This window comes from Chelonus insularis, unplaced genomic scaffold (genome assembly GCF_013357705.1).
Source record: "Chelonus insularis isolate UGA/USDA-ARS -01 unplaced genomic scaffold, ASM1335770v1 contig_12_pilon, whole genome shotgun sequence".
Lineage (NCBI taxonomy): Eukaryota > Metazoa > Arthropoda > Insecta > Hymenoptera > Braconidae > Chelonus > Chelonus insularis.
In genome coordinates, this window is record NW_023276370.1 from 341,712 (window position 1) to 359,751 (window position 18,040).

Here is an 18,040-nt window from a genome sequence, read left to right on the forward strand (position 1 = left end):
AAAAAATTTGAATGAATGAATTTTACTGGGAATATTATAGTGTTTGTGTTCATGTAGCATGTTCGATTCGTAAATTTGCTGGGATAATTTTTCAAAGCTTGAATAATAACAAAAAAAATGTGAGTTAATATCAGTGAATGATAAGCTTTGAAATAATAGTAGTACATTTTGCGGGACGATTTAATGACATCTTAAGGTCTTAAAAAATCGCAAGTTGATAAATAAAAAATAGAAATGACAGTAACAAATATCTGGTTGGAAGAAACGTCTTCTTCACAAGTGCCTCTTTCCATTTCTCTCGAGCAACTCAGTTTCTTTGGTTCGGGCAACTCCACCTCTTTCAGGCTTCGAACTAACGTTTAACAGCCGTATAATCACCATCCTGCGGCCCTTACTGTTCTTCAGCTCGCGTCATGAACCACCACCACTAACGTAAACTCTTGAGCCTGCCACACTTTCGGAAGATATTCTTTTATTTCTACGTTCTACGGGACCCTTTCACTGTCCTTATATTTATTCTTATCTTCTCTTTTCATTTCTCTTTTCCTTTTGTTCTTTTTTATTTAGTGATCCGCCTTAATTTCAGAACCACTTAGAAACTTTTATGCACAATTAAATTCACTTATTCTTTCATTTCCAAAAATATTTAACCAAAATACTATTCATAATAATTAATTTTCAAGGCTCTTGCAATATGTATTTAGATCAGTTGGATAAATTAATAAGAAGATTTTCATGTTTTTTAATGTTACAGTTGGACGATGGATCAAGACGCACAAGGGAAAAGATCAAAGCTCCGAAACAGACTCGTGTTACTTTGCCGACAAAAGAGAGTGGACTGGCTCGCAGGTGGACTTGTCGCGAGTCTCTGTCTCATTTCTCTTAAGTTGGTTCCAATACGACAATGAGATTACTTTTCTCTCTTTGGTCCTTCTTTTTGGGGCTGCTGTAGGCGATTCGCTACGTCCCAAGTCCTCTTATTCTACAAGAGCCTGCTTCGAGGTCTCGTTTGACTATTGTAAGGGGACACTGATACGCGTATAATGACAACGAGACTTTTGCTGTAACGAACAAACGACCGCCTACTGAGGAGGTACCGTTGTATATAGCTACTGGACTGATATCATTAATCTTCATTAAGTTGGCCGTAGCACACAGGTGCTATGTGACCTTATGGATTGTAGTTCACGATTAATTTTCAACTCAAACGAGCCTATTTTATTTATTCACTGAAACTATAAAACTCACCCTCTGATACGCGCGAGCACACGTACCCACGTGTACACTCTCCTCTCTACTGCTCTTTCTCTTTCTTCTCACCAACACTGGCATGTGCAACGTTCAAGCCTTTAACGGCGCGCAGTGCCGCGCTTCATGGCAAAGGTGCCGAAACAAAAAAAGTCAAGAAGCCGGGGCTTATTCTTTCGAATCGATGTGTACCCCGTGGACAAGTTCTCGGGAAGCAACACACCGAGTGAGGGAGAAAACAAGAACCTTTTTCCATTGCAGTCCACTTTATATATCTGTTGGTACGTATTATTTTGTTTTGCTTTGAGATGTACAGTTTTTAATGATACCAATGACGACAGTGGTTGATGCTACTTTATGTAACACCCACAGGTTGTCCTTTTTAAACGTGAGCTAGACCAGAAGATACAAATGCTTATGGATAATGATTTAAATGTTTAATTGGAGTACTGGGTTGAGATTATTTTATTTATTTATAAAAATGTTTATGATTAGCTGTTTTAAAGTTAAATAATATAAGAAATTGTTTTAGATGATTAGAGAAGTATAAAGTAATGGAGTTCTAATTAGTTTGAAAACAATTAAAAGCTTGAAAGTTAAAAGTTAGTTCAATTAAAATAGAATTTATGATTGCTGATTCAGTTAAGAATAAACTAAAAAATGTTGAACAATTTTATGCATAGTTGGAATTATGATTGGTGATAGTAAAAATAAAACTTTTGATGAAACGGAAATAGTAATTTGATAAATATTACACAAAAAAAATAATAGTAAGTTTATTAATAATCATTATGACATTATAAACAACTCCAGTATATGTACATATAATTAGATCATATTTATAGGAAATTACTCCTCTTTTTAAATATCCAAATCAACATAAACTTTAGTTTTAAATTTGTTTAATTGTTTCTAAAAATATTAAGAAAATTGTTTAAATAATAATTTTTGTCTGCATTGAAAAGTAAGTTATTTAAATGTTTAGCTGATAAATTATACAAAAAAATGAATTCAAACGTATTTCTAAATTAAAAGTATCATGTTAAAAAATAGATCGTATGATCAAAAGTCATTGACTACTTTTCATTTCCATCATAGGACCAATGAAATTGTAAACAATGTCGAAAAAAGATATTAGTCACTCTCATCCTCATAAAACACAATGAATGAATTGATGCAGCATACGTACAATATACTTGAATCAAGCTCCAAGGATAATATTGAATGCTTATGAATGGATTCCTGTTGTTTATGTATATAACATAGCGACAATTGTAAAAATTGAATGGAGATTGGATCTTTTTCCTTCGGCTTCCTTTGAAATTCACCACTAGCCAGACAACCGATCCGATCCACGAATCGTTAACGAACATCGCGGCACTTTTAGCGGCGATGATAATTTTCGAAGAGCGGCTTTCTTCGTTCTTTCTCACTGCCGGCAGTAGTCGTTCGGGCTACATTAAATCGGGGCCGCGGGGTAAGAACTATAAAATCTGGGATAAACGACCGGCCACATTAATGCCGTGGCGACTTTACGAGGCGAATGGCGTCTCGATTTCTTTTCGTAATGTATAATACCAGCGCAAATGCGCGGTGCGTTTAGTACCATCATTTTTTTTTATCCGCACCAAAGACTTGGCCATTTTTCTTTCATTTTTTCCCTCCTTCTCTATACTAGTATTTTATGCGATGCTTCGTAGGCAATTGTCAGTAATGATCAAAATTATCATGGAGTCTAGAGGGAAATAAGCATATAATAATGATTTAATGATCTCAGATGTCAATTACTATCCAACATACTTTAATATATAAATTAAGTTGGTGTGCATACATTATGCAGGCATATTAAATTTATAGGAGTATGTAGATTGAAAAAATGATATAACTAGAAAAAAAAAGTTGGTCTGAGGTTAATTATTTATATGATAAGTTTCAGAAACCTGTCATCGATCTGAACCTCGTCGTAGCGTTCTAAAAATTCTTGATGTAGATGCCATCACTTTTCTAGCTCCGCCGCTGTTCATTAATCTTTCTCCAAATAGCGGGCGATCTTATAGACCGCGGTTTCTGAAAATCCCAACGATACGATCCTCGACCGCACGATCGTACAAAGCGATACGCAGTTGATTTCATTATACACGTAGGCTATAGAAGAGAGGTTGGGAAGTAGGAAGAAAGAGAGAAAGGATACCGTACCGGTTAATATTGTCCCGCGTGCCACATCACCAGGTGAAGAGAAGTAGGGAGTCTGGAGTGCAGTCGGCGCCTTTCATCCCCTCTTTTTCATTCCACCTTCTCTCCCACCATACAACTCACCACTGATGATGCTTCTGGGTTTTTTTTCTTCCTACACTCAGCCTCACCTATTATATACATATTGGTATATGGCACAATGACGTCATAATGCACGTAAAACATTGAATAATCGGATTGTTTTAATTACGTTTTTTGCCACTATAAATCGTTGTTGAATATAAAATTAACATAACAACAAAACTCAATAGGATTAGTACGTTTTTATGTCACCAGACTTTGTATCGAAATCGGATATTTACCGATACCATTTTCATCTGTTTACATGGTTTGGTGGACCATCAGTACACTGCAAATCCCACAATTTTACAAATGTGTTAAAATAACACACATAAAGCGTGTTCAATGTAAAATGTCCATAAACAAACTATACATTATTTGAAGACGCTTTTGATAAGTTTAATAATGTGTGAAAAATCTATAGTTTGTTTACGGCATTTAAAATTGAAGAGGCTTAGTGTGTTAAAAGTGTCTACGAGAATAATACACTTGGATTTGCAGTGTAATGAAACAACTTTGCAGAGTTTACACTCTTTTCTCATCGCTCAAACTCACATATATTCATTTAGGAATTATCCACTGGTAACTGTTTTATAATATATTGTGCCCCGTAGGGGGTAAAACAAGAATAGTGGATAAGAGTGAGAGTGGGATGCTACGAAAAAACTGATGCGCACCTGCCTCCGTCACGCGCACATCAATGTTGGTCGGCACGTTTGATGTTTCCGAAGGTGGGAGGATGTATATATATATATATATATATATATAGAGTAAGTACTTATGTACTACAGACATGCGAGTGATGAAGAGGGAAGGGAAGGAGTACGAGTTAAAGAGAGAACAAGAGTGTGAGTGACAAAAAAAAAAAAATAAAAATGAAAGATGAAGAAGAAAGAGTTACTCGCGGTGCGGAGAAAGGGTGGATCGGGCGGTGGACCACTATTATGTAAACATCAGGGCGTCTTTCATCTTGCCGCCGTGACGGTGGAAGCTTCACCGGTTGGACTAACCCACTTGGTACGTTCAGCAACAAGAAACTATTTTACTGCTCATATTCTATATTGAAACATTGAAGAATACAAGAATAGGTCGTCATCTAATTTGCCAAATTAACATCTAACACAGCATGGATCATGTTGTTATGTAGTCGAACCTAGTTATTATGAACCTATATAGAGAATGGTCTTTTTTCATATGTGCCCAGTAATTTATGAATTTATAGTCGTTAAAGAAACTAGAATATTTGCTTACTTATTTTTTAAATATTTTGTTTCATTTAAATAATAAGCTCGAAATTTTTCATAAAAATTTCAATTTTAATCTTTTTTAAGCAATTTGAAATTAAATGATTTTTTAAATATAATTTATTGGGTAATTTAAATGTTGAAGACCAAATAACAAACTTTATTGTGATTGAATTTAAATATTAAATCAACTTTAACTCTATTTTTAATTTTAATTTAAAAATAGTGAGTGATGAAAAAATGATTCAATAATTTATTACAACAGCTTTGAACAGAAGATTTTCGTTTGACATATTTACAGACTTCACTTTCACATATATATCAGTTAAATTGCCAGTAATGATCATAAATCAAATATTGTATATTAAATATGAGCTATTTATTTACTTACAAATTTTATTAAATGGTCGTGACAAAGTTTGATTTAAATGACTGTGATCAAAAATTATTGGTAGTCCATGTCATGTACTTGACATATGACGATAAAATTATTGATTATATAATTTTACTAGATACCAGAAGTTTTCAACCGAAAGATTGTTTTATTTAGATTGAAATAATTGTTGATAATATTGGTATGGGCTGATTTATCTTTAATTATAATATTAAAAATAACCTGCTAACTAAATTTTCAAGTTTGATAGTAAATAACAAATACTGATACAAAACTTTTTTACAGAATTTATTAAAGCCAACTGGGTCAATTAACATACAGAAGTTAATTCATCCATCTCATAATCATCAGATCGTTGTATGTAAAACATTGTCTGTGCAAGAAAAAAGACGGCATTAAATAGAAATGAGTGTATCATATCAATTTAATATGATGGTCAAAAGCAACCTAATAAGGAGAACATTATGATGACAAGGTGAATCTGAAGTAGTGAAAAATAAATTTTAGATTTTCCATTAGAGTCAGTATAAAAGATAAAAAATAATTCATGTATGCATATAAACGATATGAGAAATCTTGATGGTTAGTAGAGGGCTCTTGTTTATTGTTATCGTTATTGCTATGAAGAGAATCAGTGAACAGGCGTTATGAGTACTGGGTGATTCATTTTTATGCGCGAAGTGAATTCAAAAGCTCCGCCGCACACCGGGACCACTTCTTAAGAGCGTTATATGTATCCAATATGGCCCGCGGTTAAGCACCAAAATTAGCTGCCAAACCATTTGGTCGGTTCTCTTTTTTGGCAGTTTTCAATTTAATTGGACGACCTGGCGCCGGATAATTAATTTTATCGTCTAATATATGCTATGTTTTCGTTTTAATTATTATTAATGTAGTTGATTCATATAATATATGATTAAATGTTTCAGAGAGCGAGGTCACATATCTCAACAAGAAATAATGTAGAATTGAATGAATTCTCTGGTGATGATCGTGATGATACCTGAACTGAATTTTAGGGTGTAACTCGGTGAAAATTAAATACTTCACTTGCCATGGAGATCAATAACTATCCAATAGTCAATGTGCACAGTGGTTTTGGAAACATGATGTATTATATAGAAATGCTGTCTGACATGTAGCATGGGTAATTTTTTATGTCAGATTGTGGTTTCATGAGGGTTATAATATACGTAAAGGTGGAGAAAGAACATAAGTGAGAGGGAAAGATGTGTGAGACGAAACGTGAGGGGGCAATGACGGGCGCCAGCACAAAGCAGACTGCTTCGTCGTAATAGAAAAGCATATAAAGGCATAGAGCTTCACTTCACAATGCCGGTCACATGTCACCAGCACTTTGAACTTTGCCGCCCGACTCTTTCTTCTCACCACTTTGTCCGCCATCCCTTTTCCACATATATCTCCCTCGCACTTTTTCGTTCTTCCTACCCCGCCTTTATACAACAAGAGGCGTCTTTATTTCTCGCGAATTGATTTTGTATTTTTCTATTTGTAATACAAATCTGCATTTCTTATTTATTTAATCCTATAGAATTTGAGTTTTCAATCAAAATTGTCATTAGAAATAAAGTAGATATAAAAAAAGTTTAAAATTGATTGAAAAAGTACTACAGCATCTAAAATTTGATGATAGAAAAAGATATGGTTTTAAACCTTAAATTGGAGTTAAAAGTGTTACATCACTAAGTCTTTTTTACTATTATAGTTAGTGATAAAATTGATCATTATATTAATGAATCACCATGAAATTCGTTTGTTATCAAAACTATTTTAATTTAAATGATGCAATTTAGTAATATTCACTTCTCACAAATTCCATCTGGTAATTTTGATTGAAATATTTTATCATTATAATGATGTCATGATGTAAACTTATCCATTACCATGTATTTTTTCTCCTTAAATAAAAATTTTCTTTCCGTACTTTTGGTGAAAATTAATACTTTGCAAAATTCATTTAATAAGAGAATTGAACTAAAGTTTTATGTGAGAGTGTTGGCTGACTGAACAAAATAAAAAGTGTACAAAGAAGTAGATAAATTTGTGAATTTATAGTAGTAATAATAATGAGAAATTGTGGTGACTAAAAAGATAAAAAGGCAAGCGAAAAAAAATAAAAATAATTTTGATAAGTAATGCACGCCACGTTCGAGCGCCAGAAAAGTTCAAAGTTTTGCTTATAAGGTAAAAGAGAAGTCAGTGTAGTTCGTACCAGGAATATTCACAAGATCGGCAATCGTGTCTGATGTCCCTGGATGGTGACATGTGCGGGGAAATCGACATGAAAATGCGAACGACGTGTCGGCAACATTCAAGTTAAGAGGAAGAAGTGCAGGTTTACACGATCTGTTGCATGTTCTAAGTAGTATCTTATGTATATACTACTTAAAGCATGTAATTTATCGTCATGTATGTATGCATGTATGCTGGTGATATAATTGATGCACAAACATACGAGTTAAAAAGACTTATATTCTCTGTGAATTAATATTTTCATCAGCTTATGCTGATATTAATTACTTTTACATGTTCATTTGATGAGAATTTTTATAATATTATTCATTTTATATCTTTATTTTGAATTTATTAGAATTTTTTTTTATACTTTTTCATCTATGAAATCCAGCTAATTAATTACATAAACTCAATATTTTCCCAAATGATTTATTTAAAAACAAAACTTTATAATATTTAATGCATATTTTTTGAAAAATAAACACTAAAATTTGTTTTTATTCTATTAGTTCATAATTTGTCATAACTTGTTTTTTGTAAAAAATGACTTTTTTGTATTTTGCTTATTAATAAGCAAAAATTGATGATATGATAATTTATCATAGGTGTTTATTGATTCTAAAAATATGAATGAAATAATTCATTTTACTAAAGATTGGAAATGGTTACTAAAATCATCAACTGGATGCTCTAAAAAAATCTCCACTCTTGAGCTAATTATTTTCAATTTAAAAGAATTTTTTTTTAAAATACTGAGTAATTAGATGAATTTATGAAAAATATGTACATGACGTCAATGATTAACTCTTATCTACGAATTTAATCTAGTAAGGTAATTTCTATTTTTTCGTAAAGTAATGTCCACTCTTAAGATTTCTTATCTCACATAATAAATATTTAAATAATAGAAACATAAAAAACTAACGTGGTTTTATTATTAACATACATAGACGTCCACTTAAAAAATGTTGTCTTTGACTTTGGGGACCTTGAAACGTGAAAATATGTCAAAATTTGGGATTCGCAAAATTGAAATTATTACAATAACTTCCCATTGGAAAGTTAATAAAAAATTTCCAGTTGAACTCTCCTATAAATATAGATCATAGAAACTACATTCCCACAAAGTACGTTCCATTTATGACTTTCTTACTGACCTGTTTTGCAATATCTCATCAATCGTTCGAAAATTAATATCAGATGATAGAAAAAAAAAGTTGTTATTTTTTTTGTTTACAAGAATTTATTTATTGGCGAATTAATTTTTATCAGGTTTTGTAGAAAATGCTAGAAGTCTATAAAAAGAGATTTTTTATCTCATAAAAATAAATGCTTGATCTAAATTTTATTCTATATTTCAAAATATATTTTTTTAATAATGTTTTTAAAATGATAGCACAAATACTTTTTTTATTTATTTCTATTAAATAAGAAACAATAAAAGATAAATTAAACATACTTTTTTTTTTCTTTAATTTTTTAATTGAATGTAACTCATTGACACTCTTCACAGTAAATTTTAAACAAATATCTTTTACTAACAAAACATGATAAACATTAATATCAAGCGAATAAATTTATGAGATAAAAAAAGTGTAATCTGAAACTCTTATTATCTCTTTTTGCTACTCTGAAACCTACATTTTCTACTGAATAATTAACTTTTTTTATTATTTATCACTTTTGTGACATCGAAGTCAATAAAAACATAGTATACATCGATGGATTTTTTCAAAATAAATTATTTCATTGACATTAATATGAAATTCGTTTATGTTAAAATAATAATATTTTCGATAAAGTAATCAATAACTTAATATAAGTTGACACTGCATTATCTATTAGTGCAAGGTTACATAAAATGTTAATTCCAACTATTCAATCGGCTGTTTATCATATCGCCTTTACCAGTCAAAAAGTTATTTTATTCAGCAAATCGAATAATTAATTTTCTCTCATAAATAATTAAACTGCATTCATCAATTTCTGTGGAATAATAGAAAGTGGCTGTGAATATGATCGATTGATAAGTTGGTACATTTATTTATTTTTCAATTAACAGATAAAAGTGATTGAATATACTTTCATTTTTTAGATGAGTGAAATCACACTTATTCAACATTCAATTTATAATTTTCTCGAGTAAACATAATAGGAAAAACTCATACATTAACATTTTTTTTCCTTTATTCAAATCTTATCATGTTTCTTGATGAAAAAAATTAATTAAAGCAAATTGCAATCATAATTTAATTTATCAGTAAATTTCAGACAATTGTAAGAACTCAACTCTGTAAACCAGCTGGTTGATCTACATCAGAGCCAAAGATATTAATGATAGTAAAGTCTGTCAATTAGACTAATTATCAACCTAAATATAATGTTTGCTGAATACATGTGTTGAATGACTTGAAAAGATAATTACTCCAGTCTATATATTCTTTAAAATTTGATAAATACTTGAAATTTGAATAATATAGAAAGATGATTTCATGCATATTTATCACTCGTTTATTAAAATCAGAAAATTTTTATTTCAGTGAAGAATGATTTGCATTTTTTCTAAATAATAAACTAACATAGCTATTGATCAATTACACTCACTAAAGTATATTTAATGATGATTGACGATGAATTTATTTCATACAAACAAATTGATGCATTTAATTACACAATTCCAAGTATTTTATTAAATATTTCAAAATGAAATGCATTAAAAATTTCCAATATTAACGACAATTTTGTACAATAGGCTCCAAGTTTCTCGATAATTATCATAAAATTCTCGCTAAAACCCTTCATGTAAAATGTTGGAGTAAATGATTGATTTAATATCAATTAACTTTATCTAATAAAATCCATTAATGAGATTAGTAGAGTATTTTCAAAAAAAATTTACAAGTTAATTACACTTGATTTCCATAATAATTCACCTTTTCAACAAGTTTCCCTTCATGCTGTCTGTCACATCATCATCATTATGTTATTTTTCTTTAATTTTTTCTTTATACAATAATATCCGCTTAAACTCAACTCATGTTGTTTTTGACATTTGAAAAAAATGTCATTGAAAGAGCATAGATATACGATCTAAAGCGATGGAATGTCAAGAAGCAGGGTTGGATAAGCATCGGAAAAGGAGGTAAAAAGGACGAAATATATTCTATGGAATAACAATGTTTGTTCGTGTCGTAATCGATCAACCGGGCGATTCCATAATGATTTCTTTCGTCATGCGTGATAGATCAGGACCCTGGGCTACACTTGTATACACAATCGTCTACATATGTAGCCATATACATTTAAAAATCGGCCCACTGATGTGTCGGTTTTCACCAACTTAAATTCAGAGGGAATGAATGGTTTGCGGAATGATTCAAAGGATCGTTGATAGGTTCTACAACCCACACTATGTGACAAATTCTAATTCTCAGAAATAGTTTATGTAGGCTGATTGAATAATGAATAGTCAAATTTGAAACTGGACTTTTTCCACATCGATTTCGAACTGTGAAGAATTTGTTGATTGTGGTGAGAATATAGATCCTCCTATGAGAAATAACGGCTCAATGTTGAAATGATAGCAACTATTGGTTTTCAGTATTGTATTAGGAGAATACAGAAATTAGGAGACGAAAAGTTCAATTTTTTGTGATGCAGGTTACAATATTATTGATTTTGAAATAGTTCACGTTTAATTAATCATCTTTTTTTTAAATAGTATTTTTTTAGAATAGTAAAATTTTTGACTATTGTTTATTAAAGTAAAAATTTTAGTTAGATAATTACAAAAAAAACCTTGGTAAAATTAATCATGCGTAGGATAGCTTTAATACAAAAATATAGAATTAATGAAGATTTTGTACATGTTTCAATGAAAACATTGATCAACTTCAATACTTTTTACTCTATCAATTTTTTTGAAAGCACTTACAGAATTTTATTTGTTGAGTTGTTATATTGTTGAGTTATTTGATGACATAAAGTCATCTATGGATTCCAATATCTTTAGAAATAATATAACTCTTTTGTGACAACTAGTAAAAGAATCTAAAAGAATTGAACACATTCCATTCGAATTCGACTTTTATTGAAGTTCAAATTGAAATCTTATTCCTCTTTTTGATACGTGTCGATTTCCTCAATTATTTTCTATTCGTTTAGACTTGTCATCGGTTTCTCCGCGTATTTATTTACTTCCGACAAAAGAATTACACGTTCCAACTTATATCCAAATCCATTTGTTCTTCATTCGTTTTTGTTTGCTTGGGAATTGAATATAGTAGAATTCATCTCTGCTTGTTCACTACTTTCTTTTTATCTTTTGTTTTTTTACTATTCATTCATGTTTTATGTTATTTATTCTAACAAATTGGACAGAAGTACAATTGATTTTTTTTCAGTTCAATTTATATAAAAGCTTAGACTTTAAGTTTCCATCAAAACTTTGATAGAAACAGTAAATACTTGATAAATGTGGTAGTTTATGATTTAATTTTTAGAGTTAAAGTTTATTTTGAGATTTCTCTAAAAAATATAATATAGTCGCTGATATGGTAAATGTTTGTTAAAATGTTTTAGTAGCAAATATTATATTTAGCCTAGATGCACATGTGGATATTGTGCAAAAGTCCTGAAGTTACTCTTTTGAAAAAGCCATATGTGCACATTCTCCAAAATTTCAAACTCTGTAATTACATGTTAGTGTCAATGGATTTTTTCTTAAAATAGTGCGCAGTTGAGGCAATAAATTGTTTCACTCGCTATAGTTTGTTGTGTGTGAAGAAATATTTCCAATATTTTGTTTTTATTCTAGTTTACTTCATGTGTGAACGATGGTTAGATCAGATTCACGATTGCTTTTTATTTTTCTACAGAAAAAGTCAAATTGGCTCTATTAGCACACAAGTGTTTAGAATTTCGTCTATTTCAATTGGTATTTTATTTATTAAAATCAAAGTATCAAGTTCAACTTTTTTTCATTTTTGAAGCCGAAGTCCATTTAATTATAATTGAGGGGAAAATTTTAAACATAGAAAGAAAACTTTTTGTAATCTTTAAGTCTCTGTTAAAACAACTGATATAATTCATTTAAGTAATCATTAGATGGAAAGTAATTTTTATTGTAATGTCCGAAAATACTAATCCAGGTAGATATCAGTTTTCTAAGAGTTCAGGCATTGAGAGAAATTAAAAAGGTGCATCTACCATTACATATTATTCACTATTGAAGAACATTAGCTATTGCTCTTTTCCTCATATAATATTGAAAACTTCATATTAATTTATTTCAATAATATTTCAAAGATGTTTTACAAGGAGGTTACATAACATAGCTGAGAAATATTTTTTTAAATATGTAATTTCAAAAAAGTTATAAAAATATTATTAGTTTCAAAACTAGGGGTTGTATCGGCGCATCATATCAAAGATTTTAATAAAATTTTAAGTAAGAGTTTTTATTCACACTTTGCTATAAACCAGATAATTTACCAAGAAAATCAATTTCCTATCTTAGAGAGATTAGTCAAAGAGAAAATGATTTTTTTTAACCTTTTCCCACAATCACTTGTATCCAATTCTAACTATATATGGTGCTAAACACCACGAGCAAAATGACCCATTTCATTATCGTTTACAAAACAAGCCATCAATTAAACCATTGTTCTGCCTTAAATTTGGTCTTTAATACTTAACCAACATATGGTCATACACTGTTAACAATAAAGCATGGTAGATGAAATTTAGTTGAATCAGTTATATCGGATATAACAGAGAGCATCACAAGGACAATTGTGAGGTAAAAATAAATGATGAGATAAAACAAAAATGATGGCATTGCTCGGACAACATCGTATATGTAATTCCGCAACGATTCAGCAATAGTAGGTCAACGCGGCACCTTTTGGCTTTACCAGTCACTGCGGGATGTCTGAAATCGATATGAGTTCACGTCATCAAGACTGGAATCGTTGACTCTTAATAAATCCTGTAGTATAGTATAAAAGTTTTAGCTTTAATTTATATCCCTCAATTTTTCTTTTATTTTTATTTATTATACAACTGTATAAGTCATTTAATGATGATTTCAATTAATTAATGGCAAAGCGGGATCTTTGGCAAGTGTGTGCCTTCAGTCCACATTGGAATTTGGAATTCATGGTATATGAGAAACTCTTTCAAATCCGATCGCTTTGGCTGATTATGATAATAACCTTCCGCTTTTATTCGATTTAGCTTTCAACACTCGTTACCCATAAAATTATTGAGTCTATATAATGAGTCGCTATTACAAACAAGCAAAAATGTAGTAGCCAATAAAGTTGATTGTATCATTAATTTAATTTTATGATTTTATTGAAGCTTATAAAAGCGAAATTTTTATATGATTTTTTTACCGTTTGTTTTTATTGTAGCGATTGAATTAAGAATTGAGTAAAAAATGCGATATAGAAATATCAGGTTATAAAAAACAAGACGAAAGAAGGTTGATATTTTACCGTCGGGATGAAACGATCCTTGAAACAAGACCGTCGGTTACACAAAATTTTACGAGTGGCTTTGGCTCTTAGTCGAGTCGCTGTCGCTCGAATGACGTCAAAATAAAATCAAAGGTTAGGTTTGTATATATACTATACTTACATATACGTACAAAAAGTTAAGTCAAAAGTGGTATCATATCCGTATATGTCTTTCTTATCGGTTGAAACATTCTGGAAAATAAAAATTATGCTTTTCCATAGGCCATGCACATGAGAAAGAAAAAGAAAGAAAAAAAACTGTTCTGATAAAATAATTTCAAGTGAAATAAAGGTATACAGCAGTAAGTATATATAGAAAAAGGAGATGACGATGATAAAGAAGAAGAAGAAGAAGAAGAAAAACGAGAAAGATGAAAAAAAAATGAGTAGGCCCCGCGAGTTTAAAAGCGGCGAACTGCGTCGGTCCCCAGCCATTTCGAAATTGAAATTGATTTCGGTCGACTTCCATTACTCAAAGACCGGCGGAAAAATGTACCGACAAAAGTCAGGAGCGATTCTTCTGGGGATAAGAGAGTAGATCTGAGGTCCTCCCTCAGCACTGAGTTGGACGAAGAGAAAGAGCTGGAGCAGAATGCATATAGTTGAAAGAGGTTCCATCGAGTCCGGGCCATGGCCCCGAGAATTCTTGGCGTGTTTACCAGCAGGAGAGGATTCGTGACTCCCTTTGCCAGAGTGCCGACTGTTCTATCTTATTCCCAGTTTCGTCGATGAATCCGACGCCGCGAAGTCCCGTTCTATCTTCTACACTCTTGCTATATGGCTCCACGAATTTTCGATGTTATCATATCCGGCTTTTCTTTAACTCTCTGTGTCTGACAACCTCTGTCGCTTAAGCTTTCATGCTTCATTCTCGATTCACTCCCGAGCTACGCGCAACGAATCGTATTTCGTCCCTTTGAAAACCGTACACGAGCTACCGTGAAGTTGGCCAAATTCACTCATCTCATACAAACCTGGTAGGAACAACTAATCACTAACTTCCTAAATAGTGCTAGTGATGCTTATTTCTTCCTACTAAACCTTCAAAATGTTGAAGATCATTTTTTTCTAGATAATTACAATAACAAAAAAAATTTTTAAACCAATGACAATTTAAAGAAATATTTTACGAGCTTAAAGCAAAAATCCCTTTTTTAGTTTGTTTCAAAAAATTGTCAAGTTATTTAAAGAACTGAACCTTCTAAATAATCTTGAATAAAATATAAATTTACAACTTGACATGCTGCCAAAAGTGTATCTCATCAAAAAACCGTAACAACATAGAGATATTTTAGATAATAAAGAATAAAAAAATGCAAAATTTCTCTTGTTCAATAACCAAGCTAGAACTATAAAAAGTAACTTGCAAAAAATCAATTTCTTTGAATGAATTTTGAAAATTTTAATAATCAATTAAAAAAATAATAATAATAATGAAATAACTGTAAAAATAACTTAGGTTTTTTTCCACGTAGAAGCACATGACCAGCTCAATGCGTTTGCCCCAGTATTTAAATTTCAAGAGTGCACTAACTGGTCGCGATCATTGGAATTTTATGGAGAATAATTTAACCGAAAGGAATGTAACTGTACGTAGTACAGTAGTACGTTGCGAAAAAAAAATTAAAATTATTCGTAAGGTAAAATAATTAATTACAGTAACTAAAGACAATAAAACTTGTTTTTTTGTAATATTTTTTTACTCCAAAATATGATTGCATGTCTTAAAAAAAATACAAGTTTCTAAAGTTAATAAAATAATAATTAAGTGAATTTCATGAAATGTATGAAATTATCACAATTGTTAACAATCTTCAGAGATAACAGTTTTATAATAGTATTAATAAGTTTTATTTTAAACATGTTGAATTTTTGTTCCCTGGCACATCAAATGGGTTAATTAGATAAGTGATCGTTAGTTGAGCAAATTAAATTTGTGTGTGTCCATTTAAAACAACGAAAATTAATACTGTGAAAACAATTTTGCATAAAAATTTTTTATTTTGAACAAAAATAGTTGTATTTTCAGTCTCTTTAATCCGTTTCTAACAATTTAACAGTCCTTTTTATTTAATGAAAAAAAATTTTTTTTATTTATTATATTATTTAAAACTGAATTACGAAATGAGTGAATACACGATCAGTAAGCTGAAATGGAAAAAAAAATATATTTTCAAGTATAGTATAATTTTTGTATAATATTTTATAATATATCTTTGTTAAGAAGTATTTACATTCAATTTCTTTGAATAGTTTTTCATAAGTCTTTATTAGTCGTGATATTGATTGAACTCATTAATGATAAATTTAAAATGACAATAACAGTAATAACAGTAATAATAATGATCATCATTATAATCATCATAATATTATAATTACAAAACCTATGCATACAAAAAAATTTTTAAACATATTCCAAGTAGGAAATATTGATATTTGTTCTAAACGAGATATTTTTTAAAAAATACATTTGAACTTGAGTGATTATGAATATGAAATAATTTATCAAATGATTCCCAAAAATAGTTTCATCAAATATAGATTATTTTTCCAATAAATCAATAAAAAGAATTAATAACTATCTAAAGAGAAGTTAGAGATGATATACCGAAATCTAACCATTAATCGATTCTCTTACTATACCTCCGTTTAACCTCTGTCTCCTTTGACTTTTGACTTGAGGCAATGCAAAAAAGCAAAGCCGACCAATTGAACCTTTGGGAGTATATGGAATTGTGCTGTCACATGAGAAAATGCGTAGGAGTTGAGGTGAGTCTGCGTTCACGAGACGCCGGTATGCAAAGTGAAAAAACAAGGAATATACACGATAGTATCGGTACTGCTTGTTAGCCATCCAAAGTTCCAGACTGTCACAGCGGGGTGCTCTTTTGCTGTCGTGGCGGCGTCGACCACAAGACACGTCACTGTAATACTCCTAAGCCACGAATCACCACACATCAAAACAGTTTAACAACTCAGAGATTGATAAACCTTTAAAATATAATGAAATATACTATTTCCTTATCCGTTGAAAAAACATAAAAATTGTAACTGTCGCGACATTGGTTTAATGATACCTGTTCTTCACATTCTCTCTGCTTTTGGAGCAAAGAGAAAGGAGGAGTCAAAGAAATACCGCTGCGTCGTTTTCTTTGACGTTTTAACGAACCGCCTTATCAGCTAATTATAAAGTCTGGGTTGTTGTACAAATAGCTAGGGTTTAGTGGATGTCCAGCGATTAACCGAGGAACCTGTGGCTACTGTACTTCACTGTCACATAAAAATATATGCTTACTATAATAAGTTGTATTCTTTTTTTTTAGTTTTATCAATTAACTTGTCAGGTGGTACCATTGTTTAGGATATTTCTTGAGCTCTAAGTATGTTCGCGATGCAATCAGCAGCGGTATCCTCTATATCGAATAACATATGGTAGAGGAAATAATTGATTGCTCCGGCTGTAGACATAAAGATGTACTTCTAAGTATAGTGGAGACGAAAATTAGATATAGAGATGTAGAAGATTAGAAGTCACTGTACAACTTATTCTTCAGATATCAATTTTGCAGGTCTGATGTTTTTGTCATGTGATAAAGATCGGTATGTAAACCGGGCTGACATTGACTGACGGTTTGACAGTAAAATCGTAACTTTGGTACATTAATAGAAGAAAAAAATTGTACAATGGAGTTTTTAAGAGAGAGTTAACTTTTCATAAACACTTGAATGAATGAGTTTTTATATTTGTGAAATAGTCTTTAATACTTTGTTACAAAGTGTATAATTTTGTAAAAAGATTTGTGTCGTTAATGAAGAAAAGATGTTAAAATAATAAATAAGCGGAAAAAATATAAATTGAAGCTCTGGAAGATTTAAGTGGTTGATAAATAAGACAGAGTAAATTAGTGTTGATAAGATTAACCATAAATATGGTTTGTAAAGAAATTATAGAAATAACTTGTCATTTTTTTAGTTTTATTATGAGGATTACATTTGATTGTTGCTAAAAACTAAATCGGTGAAGTCATTATGGAGTAGTATTTATATTTTATAACTTCTCCATA